This window comes from Solanum verrucosum, unplaced genomic scaffold, assembly GCF_900185275.1.
Source record: "Solanum verrucosum unplaced genomic scaffold, falcon-dt-bn FXZP01000297.1, whole genome shotgun sequence".
Lineage (NCBI taxonomy): Eukaryota > Viridiplantae > Streptophyta > Magnoliopsida > Solanales > Solanaceae > Solanum > Solanum verrucosum.
Window position 1 is genome coordinate 975,954 of NW_026020215.1, and position 18,698 is coordinate 994,651.

An 18,698-nucleotide genomic window follows, 5' to 3' on the forward strand; every position below is an offset into this window, starting at 1 on the left:
TGTCACCAATGTTGTTTCTGATTCTACAACTTATCCTCTATCTCAGACTTTGGGCTATGCTAACCTTTCTTCCCATTATCAGTCTTATTTGTATGCATTTTCCAGTATTACTGAGCCTCAGTCCTATCAAGAGGCCTGCTCAAACCCCAAATGGATCTCTGCAATGCAGGAGGAAATCCAAGCTCTTGAGGAAAATAATACATGGCTTTTGGTTCCCCTGCCTCCTGGGAAGAAACCTATAGGTTGCAAATGGGTTTATAAGGTTAAGTTCAAGGAAAATGGTGACATTGAAAGGTATAAGGCACGCTTGGTAGCAAAAGATTATAATCAAAGGGAAGGTCTTGACTATCAGGACACCTTCTCACCTGTTGTGAAGATGGTCATAGTGAGAAGTGTTTTATCCCATGCTGCAGCTTCTAGTTGGCATGTTCATCAGCTGGATGTCTTTAATGCATTTCTTCAAGGTGATTTGAATGAAGAAGTGTACATGTCCTTACCTGAAGGTTTTTCTAGCCAGGGGGAGACTTCGGGGTTAGTATGTAGGCTAGTAAAATCATTGTATGGGATAAAGCAAGCAAGTAGGCAATGGAACGTTAACTCACTGATGCACTGGTTGATTTTGGGTTCATACAGAGTAGTCTGGATCACTCATTGTTCATCAAAAGGCACCATGAACAAATCGTGGTGATTCTGGTATATGTGGATGATATGCTGGTGGCTGGGAATGATTTAGCCTTGATAGAAGCAGACCAAGCAAGAGTTACATGCTAGGTTCAAAATCAAGGAACTTGGAATTCTAAGATACTTCTTAGGAATAGAATTCAGCAGATCTGATAAGGGAATATTAATGAATCAGAGGAAGTATGCTTTGGAGTTGATAGAAGAAATGGGATTGATTGGTGCCAAACCATCATGGACACCACTGGATAACAACTTGAAACTGACAACTTCAACACTGGATAAAGCAATGGACATTAGAGAGGATCCTACATTGATAGACAAAGGTCCATATCAGAGGTTGATTGGAAGGTTGTTGTAGTTAACCTTGACTAGACCAGATATTGGTTTTGCAGTTCAGACCTTGAGTCAGTTTTTACAAAGTCCAAAGAAATCACATATAGAGGCAGCACTCAAGGTAGTGAGATATGTAAAGAGGGAACCTGCTATGGGTGTTTTCATGAGCATCAAGAAAGAAAGAAAGTTAGTGGCTTTTTGTGATGCAGACTGGGCAGCATGCCCAAACACTAGAAGGTCTGTGACAGGTTTCTTGACCAAACATGGAGATTCCTTGATTTCATGGAAGTCAAAGAAGCAAACCACCATCTCGAGAAGCTCAGCTGAATCAGAATATAGAAGCATGGCCTCGACTGTTTCAGAGTTGGTGTGGATCATTGCACTATATAAGGAGTTGGGAGAAGAATTGGAGTTACCAGTGAAGTTGTTCTGTGATAGTAAAGCGGCCCTGCAGATAGCAGCAAACCCAGTGTACCATGAGAGGACAAAACATATAAAGATCGACTGCCACTTCATTAGAGAAAAAATACAAATGGGACTGATTCAAACATCATATCTAAGAGCACGGGATCAACAGGCAGACATTATGACAAAGGGATTGGTAAGACCACAACATGAATATTTGATTCCAATCTGGGAAATTTAATGTATTTACACCTACCAGCTTAAGGGGAGTAATGAGACAGGAGTTGTGACTTGAGTGATTAACATGTGCTAAGTTAGTTATAACTGACTCTTAAATATTAATTAGTTAGAATTAACAGATTACAGCTGTCAAAGTAGTTAGGTTAGATCATGTATATAAGATAGAAAATCAACTAATTCTCAATTTAGTTTTTTCATTCTTTTTCAATTCGTTGTATTTGATTTCATGATGAATGAGAAGTGAACTGCTCTCTTCCAGTTTCTCCTTTAGCCTCAGTCTGCTTTAATTCCGTTTCACAACAGCATGCGTAAATACACTCCAAATCACTAAAGTCTTTAAATTTTTCTTTTCATTGTTGTTTTGAGTGAAGCCAATCTGAGTCAAGCTCGTCGTCTCATTCATTGCTCCTAAAATGGTAATTTCTTTTATGTCCTTTCATATGTTTTATTTAAGGGAAAAGGGTTAAAAATACCCCTCAACTTTGGTTTATTTATAATCAACTAATAAACCAAAGTTGAGGGGTATTTTTGACCCTTTTCCCTTTATTTAATCTATGTTTACATGTTTTATGTCTATATGTTTTAGTTTTGGGATAGCTTTACATTCTCGTTTGATTAGTGTAATCATTTAAAATTTATTGAATATAAATTTATAAAATGATTTGGATTATATTAAATTCATAAATATATTAGTCCAAATAAATATTATGGATTAATATAATTGAGTTAATTATTTAAATCCAATAAATATGGATAGTTAAAGCCCGCTTCATAAAGTTCATATGCCGTGTCACTTAAATTTTATTGGCCGAAGGAAATTCTATTTCTATCAAAACTCGTCTATTTTAAAACTATAAATATGGGTCCTCATAATTCAGAAAAGGGATCGAAAATTCTAAACAAGAAGCTAGAGAAAGCTCGTGGGACAAACGCCACAGATTTCTCTATTATAAGCTACAAGTTTAAGATTTCAAGTTCAAGAACGATGCCATCGAATTCAAGAACAAGCTCCAATACACTCCAAATCACTAAAGTCTTTAAATTTTTCTTTTCATTGTTGTTTTGAGTGAAGCCAATCTGAGTCAAGCTCGTCGTCTCATTCATTGCTCCTAAAATGGTAATTTCTTTTATGTCCTTTCCTATGTTTTATTTTATCTATGTTTACATGTTTACATGTTTTATGTCTATATGTTTTAGTTTTGGGATATCTTTACATTCTCGTTTGATTAGTGTAATCATTTAAAATTTATTGAATATAAATTTATAAAATGATTTGGATTATATTAAATTCATAAATATATTAGTCCAAATAAATATTATGGATTAATATAATTGAGTTAATTATTTAAATCCAATAAATATGGATAATTAAAGCCCGCTTCATAAAACTCATATGCCGTGTCACTTAAATTTTATTGGCCGAAGGAAATTCTATTTCTATCAAAACTCGTCTATTCTAAAACTATAAATATGGGTCCTCATAATTCAAAAAAGGGATCGAAAATTCTAAACAAGAAGCTAGAGAAAGCTCGTGGGACAAACGCCACAAATATCTCTATAAGCTACAAGTTTAAGATTTCAAGTTCAAGAACGATCCCATCGGATTCAAGAACAAGCTCCAAGACCTTGAATTCAAGTAAAAGTCGAAAAAAAGTTCAAGTTCAAGTTCAAGTTCATCGAATATTCAAGAACAATCTTTAAAGCCCTTAAATCCAAGATCAAGTTCAAGACAAATTCAAGATCAAGCTCAAGAGCCCTTGAATTTATATATGAAAGACGAATTCAGAGGAATCATAGAGATTGTAACACTCAAACTTTGAAATCAATAAATACGATTGTTGCGATACTTTTCCCTTCTTAATTATAATTTTCCCGGCACGAATTTTACTGTCTACAATTAATCTCCCATGTGTTTAGTCTATAAAATTAGTTTCATTCTCTTTTATATTTATGAATTGTTAATAGAATCAGTTCAACTGTCATTTAACTATGATAATATTAGTAATTGTCAGATTTAGTTGTTAAGACTTTTTTGAGTCTAAGGGATAGACAACAACGAAAATTTTTATGGTGGTTGAGGCACAACCAACAATAGTTGTATGAAGGCACCATTTCTCTTTGACAAGTGTTTTTGTGGGTCTCATTTCTTGTTGTCACACTTGCTCTCTCATACTTCCATTTTCTTAAATTTTAGTCCTTTCTTCATATGCATTTTTTTGTGGGTCCCATTTCTTGTTGTCACACTTGCTCTCTCGTACTTCCATTTTCTCAAATTTTAGTCCTTTCTTCATATGCATTCTTTTCTTTGCCTAAACCCATTTTTATTTTATCTTTGCACCCTTTTTACCAATGTTTCTAAAGCTTTTCTTCTTTGTAAAAAAATATATATTCATACAACTGTTATCTTGTGCTTTCACAAATTTATTTGGTTAACTCTTTTTTTCTATTAATTCTTATAACCCATAATAAAAAGTGAATCTATAAAAACGTTGTTTCACATTTTAAGACACTATACATAAAGAAAAATAAATAAATAAAAAATCTTGAACGATAAACACAAAATTAATATTGGTAATAATTATTCGATACATGCTATAGAAGTAAAGAATTTAACAATATGGAAAAGAAAAGATAATTGAGTGCTTGATATCATTAATACATTATTATTAATATTAAACATTAAAAACATTAAGTGGTTATAGAATAAATAAAAATAAAAATATATTTGACAATAAAGAATTGAGTGATTAAAATTGAAATCTCAAAAAATAATTCTTTTACTAAAATTTAAATAATTAAAATTAAATTGTGTATTCAAATGTAATAAATAATGTCGATTGAATTTTAGTAGCTCAATTGATTAATTACATGAATTTTTACTTTGTCGTGATGGTTCAATTTTTTTTTTTAAATTTCACTATCTTCAATTTCTTTGAATTCATTAAAAATTTTTGACATATTACTTTAATTTTCCCTCAAATATATATATATATATATATATATTATTATTATTATTATTATTTTTTTTTTTCTATGTATTCTTTTTCTTAATTAAAAGCTTATCATGCTAAAACAATAGCTCTAGTACGAAAAATCCAACCCCTTTCAAAATACATCATTTCTTGTTTTGGCTAAGGGTATCCTATTTGACATAATGTTTCCAAATCTATTTTAAATCCTTCTTGTATGTTTTACTTGACGTGCGGGGGCAGGGGGAAATAGCTCAATATATAGCTTTGTGACGTTGTAATTTGGTCAGTTAGAGGCTACATTTGTTTTCCTAAAAAGTTATAACTTAATGTTTGGATATACTGCTTTAAAGTATGTGTTGTTTGGAGTTCATTTTAATATAGCAATTATACCAACTCACTTTATTTCACCTATATACATGACTTATTTTATTATATTTTAAAAATTCTCTATCATTTGGAAAAATTATAAAAATCTCTACTCTCTCTTATTCTCTGATACATCACTTTACACGATATATCGGAAAATTGAATGATGCATTCGAAATCAAGACGTGATGTATCAGGACGTTTTGGGATGTATTCAGATTCTACCAAATTTTAAGGAATTTTTATAATTTGAAATGAGTAGGGATAAAATCAGGGGCGGCTCAAACCCGTTGGTGGCCTAAGGCCAAATCAAACTAGAGGCCTTAAAAAAAAATTATAAATGTTTTTATTTTAAATCTATTTTTCTAGCTTTTTGAGATGCAAAGTTGTTAATAATTTTTGTGTAGTCAATTTCAATCGATAATATAGCCAAACCACTTAATCTTTCTTGAGACATTATCGATCTTAAATAATATTTTATTATTTTTAATTTTGAAAAACTTCTTTTGACTGAGGCAACTGTTACGGGAATTGTTAACATTATTCTATAAGCAATGTAAGCATTTGGAAAAGAATCAAGTCTTTTTATTTGATTGAGTATCTCAATTAGAGTATTGTCTTCTACTTTTATGATTTCCCTTAACACTTTTAATTCAGAAAATAAGTCTAAACCGTCAATATCGGAGTGAGTATTATGTTTTAAGGAACATTCAAGTTTAAGACAATATTTTTTCAAATTCTCATCATCTAATGATCTCATTTTTTCCCACTAAATAGAAAACCAAAAATATTTTCATATACTTCAAATTGTTCAAATCTATTTTGAATTGAAAAGATGGCTTTGTCTACTATGTATAAGAAGTAATCAACTCTAAATGATTCTTCAAGAGATCTTGTGATTTCATTATCAACATTCTCATCAAATTGGTTTTTTCTATAAATTACACGTTTCTTACGAAATACAGGTTCTATATTCATCTCTAATGCAATTTCCTTAGCCGAAATCATAGTACTTGTAAATCCTTCTTCTCTATATGTTTTAAAAAAAGAAACTAAACCTCTTAATTGATCTATAGCGACATCAAAATCTAACAAATATTTTAAAACACTATTTACAATATCAAATAAAAAATATAATAAACATAAGACACAAAACAAAAATAATATTAGAAATTAGAATGATATTACCGAATTCAAAAGTTATGAAGACTTGATTTCCAAAAATGAATCGGGCTGCTGCAATATAGTTTTCTCCAAATTTAAAATATAAACTATCAATAGAACGAGTAAATTTTTAAGCTTTGAATAAGAGAGAGATGTAAGATTAGAAAAAAGAAAGTGAGAAGAAATAGTAGAACGAGTAAATTTTTAAGCTTTGAATAAGAGAGAGATGTAAGAATAGAAAAAAGAAAGTGAGAAGAAATAGAAGGGAGGAGGATAGAATATATAAAAATAAAATTAGAAAAAAAATAAGGTTAAAAAAAAGAAGATAGCTTGTACATTAAAAAAAAAAATACACAACTTTTTATTGAAAAGTCAAAAAATCATAGTCATATCTATCATACTATCTCTTCATTGAGCCGTTTTGCATTTATTGTCTTGGTTCTAACAATTTTTTTTTTAATTTAATCCTTCCTAATTAACTAAAAAATGGGGCCTTTGCATTTATTATCTTAGTTCTAATATTATTATTTTTAATTTAATCCTACCTAATTAACTAAAAAATGGGGTCCCCTAAAATTGGGGGCCTAAGGCAAAAGACTTTGTTTTAAGTATTACCAGCCGCCCCTGGATAAAATTTAATTAGCTCTTAACAGTTAACACTGATGATTTGTGTAAAATTTCATTATTAATTCCTTTCTTTTATTTTTTGTGCATTTTTTAGGGTAAATTACATAATTAAGCTAACATTGAATAGTTAATTATGATACATGACTACAGTTTGACTTAACTATGGAGAACATTTATTGTTTATGAAAATGGCTAAGATAGGCCCCACTTTTTTTGTTCAGAACATGTAGAATCATTGTTCCTCTTTTATACAAATCTACATACTATCTCTTTCTTCCACACCATTTAATTTCCTCCTTAAATCTCTCAATCCCCCATAAATTACTCAATCGAATCAATGTTCAAATCAAAGGAGTGTGGTGGCACATCGTCGAATCCGGACCCAATCATATCATTGATCCATTCCATGTAATCTTTCAAATCAAAGTAGTTGTTTGCTATAGTTCAGTGGAGTTGGTTATGGAGTTGCTGGACATCGGTACTATTGGCGGAAGATGATGAATCTGAGTCAATGAACCAAAATTACGGTGAAGAAATTGAATAATTATGTATAATTTATTTTGTATATTTTTTATGATTTATATTTCTATCAGTATATCAATGTTTATTGCTTTATATTTTTTTAGACCTTAATTGTATATTTTCAACAATTATATACAAATTTTTTTGTATTTGTATATTATTAATAAGTATACATTTCAACTATTATTTGTATAATTTCAGCATTATTGAGGTATTTGTATAATTTATTTTGTATATTTTTTTATTTGTATTTCTATCAATACATTTCACATTCTATTGTATATGATTTTATGGATTTAGCGTAACAATATTTTTTGCAGCTTTCTGACCTTTTTAAACCTTATTTGTATATTTTTCATCAATTATGTACAATTACTCTTTTGTATTTGTATATTATCAACAATTATACGTTCCAACTATTTATTTATATAATTTCAGCATTTGTATATATATATATATATATATATATATATATATATATATATATATATATATATATATATATAAAGAAAGAGTCATTTTTTGGCATGTTAATTAGGAAGTTAAATTTATCTTTCTTTGTTTGATAGAAGTCATATTTAGTAAGAAACTCTAATTAGATACAATAACCATGATTTGTGGGATTATTTTCCTTTTTAATAAACTAAATTTTTGCCTCATAAATTAAGTTAAAGTTCCAAGAAAAATATGCAATAGCTACTCTACATAATTACACAAATTGTAGCTAATGAGGCTAATTATGTTTTAACTCTAAGTTATTTATGAAAATTTTCCTTTTTTATGGGATGTCCAAATCACGACTAATTGCCTCTCCCCTCTCCACATGTCCTAAAGATGGGGTTTTCAGCCCAACAAACATGGATTTATTAGATTTTCCAGCCCAACATACTCGGAGGTTCAAGACCTCCTTCTAGTGTCCAAATCTATCTTTTTTTTTCACTCGATGTTTGATATCTCTGCATTAGAGTTCGATTATTGCTACATTCGAGTTGTGGGGTGGGGGGAGCACTTCCTACAGGGATATTTCTATACCTATGGCTCAAATCTAAAACCTCTGGTTTGGGGAGAACACTACAACAAAAACAACTTTTAGCAGCAATAAATAAACACATTAATAAAAAGTGTTAAAGTCTTTACCGGCATTAGTTGAGTGTCATTAGATCCAATGTCGCTAAAGCCTTTAGAGACATATACAAAAATGCTAATTGTCGCAAAAAATACATATTTAGCGACAATTGCTAATTAATTACCGCTAAAAATCATTTTTGATGTAGTGAAAGTAGGCCCATTCAATACACCACATATATCCTTTGGTGGTAAATCTATCCTGTATTTTTTTTTAGTTCTTTACATAATTTATTTTAATTTAAATCTTTATTTTTTATTTCTTCCCCACTCCACGCCAATACATTCAAATAGATAGTGTTTGATAAACTCTTGACTCAAATACAATATTCAGAAATGAGAACAATAAATACTTTTCCCGTCCAACAAAAATTGTCCATTATGAACTTGGCATATTCCTTAAGAAATAATAAATAATAGGGGTAATATTATTATATTATTCTTTGACTTTAATTTATTAAATTTAATGCTTTGAGAAATGTGTTAGATAATAAATAGTATTTAATAGCAAGGGTAAAATAGACACAAAAGGTAAATTATCTTTTGATTTTCTAAATTTGACAAATATTATTAGACAGCTATTTTTAGTATAGTAGACAACTATTGTTGGATGGATGGAGTATATAACCAAATCACGGGAAACACAAATAATAATGGCCATCAAAATTGAAATATACTTATCCATGAAATGAATTGAAGTAGCAATGATATCAAGTAATCAAGAATATTATAAGTATTCGATGTTTTATCTCAAATAACAAAGTGCGTCAACTTTTGCTTTCATGAACACGTTTTTATTAATTATCAGTGTGTTCTATAGAATTATCATCTTTAAACCACCACTCTAATATTGTTCTTGTGTTCATTGAACAATATATAATATTGTAAAGCAACTCCATATAATTTTGTTTCGTTATTAAAAAGCATTACCTGTAATGCAACATTTAATAAGAGGAATTTTGGCCCTTTAATTTGGTCAAATTAAACTTAGCCCTTCTCCTATTATTCTCTCTGTCGGGTTAGTCATAAAATTGACCAAATCGGATTCCATGCATATAAGTAAACTTAATTAGAGCTAAAAATTGAATTTTAAAAACTACTAGTTTACGTTTTGGAAACTTACGTAAATATACTATATTAAAAAAATATTTACCATTGATAGCAATAACATTTTCTTTTACAAAGAACAATTAATTATTCACATATAATACAAGATAATACATTTATCACACATTTTAATACACTTATAATACAATGTGTCAATTTCTTACCAAACAAGCATAATATATTTTAAAAAAACAGTTATAATATATATATATATATTGCATACATAATTCACTTTTAATACATATTGCAGATTTAACATAATATTGTTATGTATTGCTATAAATGATAATAAATAAAAAGTCTCACTAAAATCAGTCATTATTTATTAAAAGATAATCATCCAAATAATTTTCCCTTAAGTTTAAGATTAAGTAGAAAAGTCAAATTAAACTACAACTTGCAAAAAATATTTTTGTCTAAAAAGGTGCCACATATTAACTTTAATGGTTTCATGAATTTTTGAATTAATGACGATTTTAAGTATAATACCCAAATTTTAAAATTTAATCTTCATACATATTTAATGATTTTTTTAAAATTCAAATCCATTTCATTAAAAGCTATTGGGTTTGGCTAAATTAATCCATATCCGATCGGCTACTAGCTGGGCCGTAGACTCTGATTAGCTCATATTTGCACGGAGTAATCCCATTAAGTCTGGTAGCAGTATTGGTAACGGACCTACCGGACCGGCATCGATCGGAACCGGGGTCCGATGGGCAGAAAGGGACCGGAATCAGACCGAAGTTGTATTTCGTCCCGGACCGGTAACCGAGATAACGACTATTTTTTTTTAAAAAAAATAATTAATTATTAAAATTTAAAAATTAGGGAAATTAATCAATTATTAAAACTTTTATACTTTTAAAGTTTGAAATTTAAACTTTAAAAGTATAAAAGTTTAAATTTCAAACTTTAAAAGTATAAAAGTTTAAATTTCAAACTTTAAAAGTTTAAAACTTAAATTTCAAACTTTAAAAGTTTAAAAGTTTAAATTTCAAACTTAAAAGTTTAAATTTCAAAACTTTAGAAGTTTAAAAGTTTCTATTTTATAACTTTGTCATTTGAAAATTGAAAATATAATTAAAAAAGACTTTGTATTAAAATTGAAGATAATAAAAAAAAAAATTAAGGCGAATAGCCTATAGTTTTATTAATATTAATTAAATAGTACAATTTGAGTTACAAAATATTAGTAGAGGATTAGATGACCTAATCTACATATCCACCTTCTAGGAAGGGTTCTGTTTGAATTAGACCTCGAATTATCATACTCATACTAATAGTTCATGCTACCAAACCAATTTTTTCTTAAATCATTTAACATTTCTCTAGTAACATGATCTGGAATTGGTTGATCGGCTAGTTCCTCCAATGCATCAATGTCATCGTCACTAAAATCTTGGAAAATTTCATCAATATCATTTTCAAATTTGGTAGGTAAAGCCGGACGCCCATAACTCATTCTCTCGCCATTAATCCAATCTCTAAATAGTACCGATATCTCCAAGCTATCGGCTGCTAATGAATATCTATCCTCTCCAATTTGAAATCTTGTTGCACTAAAAGCGTCTTCCGATTCTACTAAAGATGCTTGAATAACTAACACATCTCGAGCCACCGGTTGAAGTTTTGGAAATCTCTTGCCGCGATTGCTCCATCAATCTAGAAGATCAAGTAAACCTTGTGAATCCTTAATAGTTTTCGTATTTTGATTAATATATGCATCAAAATTATTTTTATCATTATGAGAAAGTTCAAGATAACTATCTAGCATATCATCAAGATCATCTTCATCATATCTACACCTAGAACTTTCCGATTCTTCATTACGTACTACATTTCTTCTATTAGAATTATACAAGTCATACAATTTTCTAACTTCAATTTTTATACTATCTTTAACTGCTTGACAGCTAGTTGTTTTAAAATCTTGAATATCTAAATTGAAATATATTTTATCAACCATTCGTGTTGCACCTACATCTTTGTAATGTGGGTTTAACAAACAAGCGGTTAAATAAATTTGAGGAATAGGAAATTTTTATTTTTTTTATTTTTTCAATCATCTTCTTAACAGAATCTTCAAATCTTGGTTTATATTTGAATTTATAAAATTTACTAGAAATAGCACAAATATTTGATAAAACAGAGCAATAGTTGGATAATAAAGTCCTGAAATTTGTTTTGTAGCTAAATAAAAAACTTTTAAGAATTCTAAGTTCGTTTACGTCATTCCAATCATTTTCATCAAGTCTATATATAGTTCACATTTCAATTATGAGCATTCCAAACCATTTGTAAAGGTTTCCTATATTCATAAGCGACTTGAAGCATTTAAAATAAAGAATTTCATCTAGTACACACTGATTTTGGAATTTTTTTAGGTGAAAGATTAAATTCACGACAACGATTTTCAAATTCTCTACGTGTAGATTTAATTTGACATTTAAAAATAAAATGACATGCAGTTTCACATTTTATGCAACCATCATTATACATTGTTATACCATCTCTAACAATCAAACTATATATGTGTGCAGCACACCTAATATGAAAACCATCAATATAAACAGGGCAAAGAGTCGATTTTAGTATTTCAACAACATATGTATTATTAGAAGCATTATCTAAGGTGACACTAATTATTTTATCACAAATTCCATAATTTTGTAAAACATCTACATAGTTTGAGCTATGTAACTATCAGTTTTATGCATTTCACAACATTTATAACCTAAAATTCTTTTTTGCACAATCCAATTTTCATCGATCCAATTGGCAGTAATAGTGAAATAATCATTACCATTTACACTACGACCCATATCAGAAGTAATAGCTATTTTTAAAGTATTATAATAAAATAAACAACGAAGCTATTAAATGTTGAGCTTGATAATCAAAGATAGCCTTTGTAATTGTGTTTCTTGAAAAACCTTTAAAATATGGATTACACACAATTTGAATATAATGAATAAAATCGGAATTTTCAGCAAAACAAAAAGCAAACCAATAACAACTATCATTTTAGTTAATTCTTCAAGATCTTTTTCTCTACTATATGAGCGTTGTGTACTAGGGCCAGAAACATTAGAAGGATTTAATTGCGTTTGGACCATATTAGAGCCCTCTACTCCTAGAGTTGCACTAGGAAGGGTGGTACCATTCTTTTAGCTTTGGCTACAACTTTAACATGCAACAATTCATTTTTACAACATCTCATTAAATGATTACTCAAATGTCCTGTCCCACCTTGTTTTCCCACAGTTTTATATATGATTCATTCTTTGTTTACATTTATTAAAAATAGCTTGTATTTTATCTTCACTCTGAGTCATAAATTGCCACACAACTGATTTCTTAGCACGTTCTAACTTAAGCCTAGGATGTACGGGGGGAATGGGAGCAGACAACAAAAGGGAGCGGGACTGAGAGCAGGAGTGGGAGTGGGAGTGGGACTAGTAGCCATAATTGGCTCTGTTTCATCATCATCACCATCATCTTCAACAAAAATATTAATATCATCATTAATATTATCATGTTCTACTTCTTCATCTAATTCTTCATCAAAATTACCAAACCTTCTTTGTAAAGCTTCATGATAAGGATCTATTCCAATATACTATCAATATTAAAATCAGTTTCATCAACATGCATAAAATCTACCATATTTATTCTTACTTGTGCTACTTGTCTAGTTTTAGATTTAGAAGAACTATCGATTTTTTTATTTTTCTCGGAATTTGAGGTAAATAAATTAGTGACCGCATCATATACAATTGTTTTACCTTTGCCAACATTTTTTAAACCGAAATCCATATTAAAATATGAAAAGTGAGTAAATTATATATAATCTGAAAATTAAATGCAAACAAAAAAAGAACTAAATAAGTAGAGACTAGAGACTAATTACTCACTAAATAAATAAATAATTAAATGCAAACAAATAAATAACTAAATAAGTAAATTATATATAATACGGAAATAAAATGCAAAAAGATGTGAGTTGAAACGAATGTACCAAACGTCTACTTAAAAAAGTAGACGTGTATGACCGAAAGTCGAAAATTGATAGATGAAAGTTGAATTTTGAAGCTCCAAAGACCAAACTAGTAATCCACCAAATCTTTCAAAGTAATATAATTTGTAATTTAAAAGAGAATAAGAGATTAGAGACTTAAGAGCTGAGAAGATGAAAAATATTTGTGAGTAAAAATAAGGGATAAGGGTCTGAAAAATACTCCAACTTTGGTCGAATTTGCTGTTGCGATACTAAACTTTCATGAGGACCTATTACCTCCCTAGACTATTTAATACCGTATTTTTTACCCCCTGAACTATTTAATAGTGTATTTTAAAGGTATATATGTGCCCACGTGAACACATTACTATTTATAGTTTTGCATTATTTTTTATGTCCACGTGGGCAAATATATATGTTTAAAATCCGGTATTAAATAGTATAGGGAGGTAATAGGTCCTTATGAAAGTTTAGGATCGCAACAACAAATTCGACCAAAGTTGAGGTATTTTTTAGACCCTTATCCCTAAAAATAATGAAATATTAGGGGTATTTATAGTTAAAAAACAGGATAAAAATGTTTAAAAGCTTGGGGTATTAAAGAAAGTTTGGGGGGGGGGGGGGGTAGGGGATTGTTTTGGGGGGTTAGTGGCTGAAATAGCCGTTGCGTGGGGCCCAATACATGTTACCCAATGGCTATATTACATTAATTAAAAAAAAGATCCTTGACTCGAACCGGACCAGACCGGAAATCGGAACCGGCACTTTTCGTACCAGGACTAACCAATAACACCTGGTTTCCATCCCGTTACCCCTCCCGGTTCCCCTTCGTAATGGACTCCACCCGATTTTCATCTTGTTAATTACCCTTTTTTTTTGTCTAAAAAGGTGCCACATATTAACTTTAATGGTTCATGAATTTTTGAATTAATGACGATTTTAAGTATAATATCCAAATTTTAAATTTAATATTCATACATATTTAATAATTTTTTTAAATTCAAATCCATTTCAGTAAAAGCTATTGAGTTTGGCTAAATTCATATCCGATCGGCTACTAGCTGGGCTGTAGACTCTGATTAACTCATATTTGCACGGAGTAATCCCATAATGAATAATTAAAACCTTTCCTTAAAAAATCATAAAAAATCACGGAATATCTTATTTGGACGATGCTATGTACGCAATATCATTGAAGTTTTAGACATGTATTTTTGTTCAAGCATAACTTAGGCCTTAGCTATGGGGAAAATCCTTTTGGTCAGAAAATTTGGCCAGAATTTGGTCAAAATGGTAAAATAACATATTTCACACTATGTTTTTTTTTTATTTTTACCTTTTTGAACATTTTTACCCTTTTAAGTTTAATCCATTTTAATTAAAAAGTGGAAAAAAGATCAGTTTATTTAAAATAAAAAGGATATGATAGACTTTTTAAATTTCTAACCAAATTCTGACCAAATTTTCTAGCCATTTAGCATTACCCCTTAGTTATGGCCTTAGGTCATCGATCTAGACATCACTCAAATCTACACACTATTCTTTATAACTTTGTGAGTAATTCCACTCATATAGCAAATTAAATGGCTTCAAAATATCTTTACTATATCAAGACAATCACACATTTTGTAAAACAGAAAAGGTGCACGAAATTTCATGCATTAGTTTCTTCCAATATTGCAATTCTTGTTTCTCTCAGTATTACTTTCCTTCTTGCATAGTTGCATTATATCTAGTATGTGTTTTTATCCATTTATTTATTTATTTAATATTGTTATTTTTCGTTATTTGCAAGGTTATATAGTTTATCCGAAAGCTTTTAATATTGTTTGGGAAAACGACAATTGTTTTGGAAGTTGCCCATATACGAGTTAGAATTAATGATAGTACCAAATCTAAGATATAAAAATTAAATTCGTGTTACTGCATATATACTATATACCTTACAATTGTAAATTGGCTGACATTGTTATTAAATATACTAGTATTCGTAGAGGTGTGCAAAAACCGAATCGATCGATAAATCGAACTGAAAAAATGTTATTGGTTTATTGTTATTGGGTTATTGGATTAACGGTTTTTTTAATGATTTTATAAAAAAAAAATATCGGGTTATTGGTTCGGTATTGGTTATTAATATTGGCCATTAAGACTAATAATTTACTACATTTCCTTGTACATAAATATTATATACTAAACTCAATATCTTACTAGATACTGTCTTTATCATTTAGCCTTCAATTCACAATTCACAGGGCTTTTAGTTCACATTCACATTATACAAAGTGTCAAAATTTAAAGTAAGAAGCATATTCCTCTTAATTTCTCTTTGTGTTAACTGTTACACTTGTATAGTTTTTTCATTACATTAATGTGTTGTCACATCAAATTTACTAGAGAAGTCATATTTTTATTTTATAATTATTTTCTTATTGGTTAAACCGAAATCGAACCATTAAGAACCAAAATCGATAAACCGAAAACCGATAAAAAAAATCTCTTATTGGTTTGGTTTTTGGTTTAACATATTTAAAAACCAAAAACTGATAAATCAAACCGATAATACATAAAATCGAACCGAACCGACCGATGCACACCCCTAAATATTCGTACCCGTGCAATTCACGGATAATATTATTTATTATTAATCATATAATTTGACTTATTTAAACATATAAGATCATAGAGATTTAATAAAATATCAATTGTCATTTCATTATTATATTAACCATTTATATCATCCAAAACATGTTAAGCATCATTATCATTATTAAATTAATATTTCGCTTAATAATATGATGTATTCACCCACTACTGACACACATTGTATACGTACATATATATAAATAAAAAGTTTGTATAAATATCAAATCTGGGTAAATAAAATTCTTTGATTATGTTATGGTTTTCTCCCTCTTTCAAACTTGCACCCACATTATTCAAGACGGTAAAGTTTATCATATATTTTTATCTGTAATCTCAGTTGTTTAAAAAAATTAATTTTAGTCTCTAATTGATTAGCTATTTCTAAATTTCTCCTTTTTACATTTTAATTTGAGTTTATGTTCAAACTCTAATATTTCTCACACGCAAGTATATTACTAAAAGGTTTTAAGAAAGTGGGTAATATGTATAAATCAGATAATAAATTATATAACATATTTATCGATACTATTATACTAATGATTCCATCATGTTTTAATTTTCTAATTGCACATATAAAAGCATTTTAATAAATGTGAAGATATGACCTATAATAATTCAATAATAAAAAGAGTGTCAGTATCTATGATTTGTATTAAAAAAATAATATATTAAGAAAGTATTATATTAACATTCACTAAAGTTAAATAAAAATAACATACAATTGGAATAAAAAACATTAATTACAATAAAAGTCATCAAATGTTACAAACGTAATCCAAAGAAACATAGGAACTCATCTAATATAAAAAAATTTAAGTAGAAAATGTCTAAATTTTTATCTTACTATAATCACAATCATTATAAAGGAATTCTTTAGTTTATCCAACCATTATAAAGAACATAGAAACAATTTTGATTTAAAAGTACTTTAAATAAATAAATTTAAATAGAATAAAAAATCTAGTATATATCATTTTTATGAACTGCTACAAAGTGAGTGTTAAGTAGATGTTCTCTGTTTAATAGACCAGTTCATGATTTGAATCTATTTGTTAATATGGAAATGACATATTCATGATTTGAATCTATTATATGTAATTATTAATTTATCTTTTAAAAATAAAAATAGTTATTTATTAGTTAATCCTTTTATATGTAATTAGTTTTAATTATTTAAAATTTTGATTTTTTGTGGTGCTATATTGTCACTTTTACTTCTCTCTCTCTCTATATATAGAGAGGAAATAGAGATAATAAGTAGAACAATTTTAGGTAACAACTTTAAATTCTGTAATTAATTTTTATTAGAATAAATTACGTGAGTTGATTACTTAATTTGAAAAATCACATTTAAAATCAGTTTTATTTTAAAAAAAATAAAGTATATCTTCCTTTAAACTGAGCAGTTTTGCTAGATGCACAACGTTTTTTATTTTATTTTTTCTTTTCTACTTTTTAAAGTAATAAAGTAATGGAATATAGAATCTTTTAATAAAAGTTAATTTCAGTAAGTTTTAAACTGTTATTTTTTAAATTGTTTTAAAAAAATAAAATAATTTAATCTTATTACGTGCAATTATTAATTTTTTTGAAATAAAATAGTTATTTGTTATTTAATTCTATTGTATGTAATTAAGTTAATTATTTAGAAATTTTGATTTTTTGTGGTTCTGACATGTGTTAGTTTTACTTTTCCTAATAGATAGATAGATTGTAATAATAATAATAATAATAATAATAATAATAATAATAATAATAATAATTATTATTATTATTATTATTATTATTATCTACACTTGTTTTGCTATAAATAAGGAGGTTTTTGTCACGCCCCGAGCCTACACCCTGGGCGGGACTAGCACTCGAGAACCATTGCTAGCCCCAAGCGAACCCTAGGCCTGACTTACTTACTCAGCAAAAAACATAACTCAACAGAGATAAATCGATGTAATAAACTGAAATGTTATAAAGGAACATTCAACTGGCCATTAAGGAAAACTCAAGTCTCAACATAAGATAATGACAATGAAAAGACTAAAGAACTAACATTTGACTATCTATGAAGCCTCTAAAACAACTGAGATGGATGTCGGGACAAGACCCACGACATCCTAATGAACTAAAGCTACTAAAAGCAATAAAAGGGATCCTCCAGAAAGCAAGAAGGCTCACCACCAGACTCTGAGTGTTCAACTGGATCAACGATGAGCTGGATGTTGATCCTGGTTACCTGTGTTTGCATCATAACAAGATGCAGGCCAAATGACATCAGTACATTGAATGTACGGGTATGCGAGGAGAATTCTAAAACAAGACATAAGCTTGAAAGGAACTGAAGAAACTTACCTGGCTCAACTCAACTAAACATAACTGAACTCATTTCATTATAAAAAAGTTTAAAACAAGTGCAATATAAAGAAAAGTTATTTAAAACATGGATGTTAACTCTGTATGTATGCAAAGATACAATATAACTCTGAAATGTACGT

At 28.8% G+C, this 18,698-nt stretch overlaps 1 protein-coding gene across 6 annotated transcripts in view; it reads left to right on the top strand.

The window, feature by feature from the left end:
• LOC125830655 (peptidyl-prolyl cis-trans isomerase FKBP15-1-like) overlaps window positions 1-18,698 on the top strand; it is a 1,183,135-nt gene that overhangs the window by 463,865 nt on the left and 700,572 nt on the right. The gene's annotated exons all lie outside the window — the stretch shown is intronic.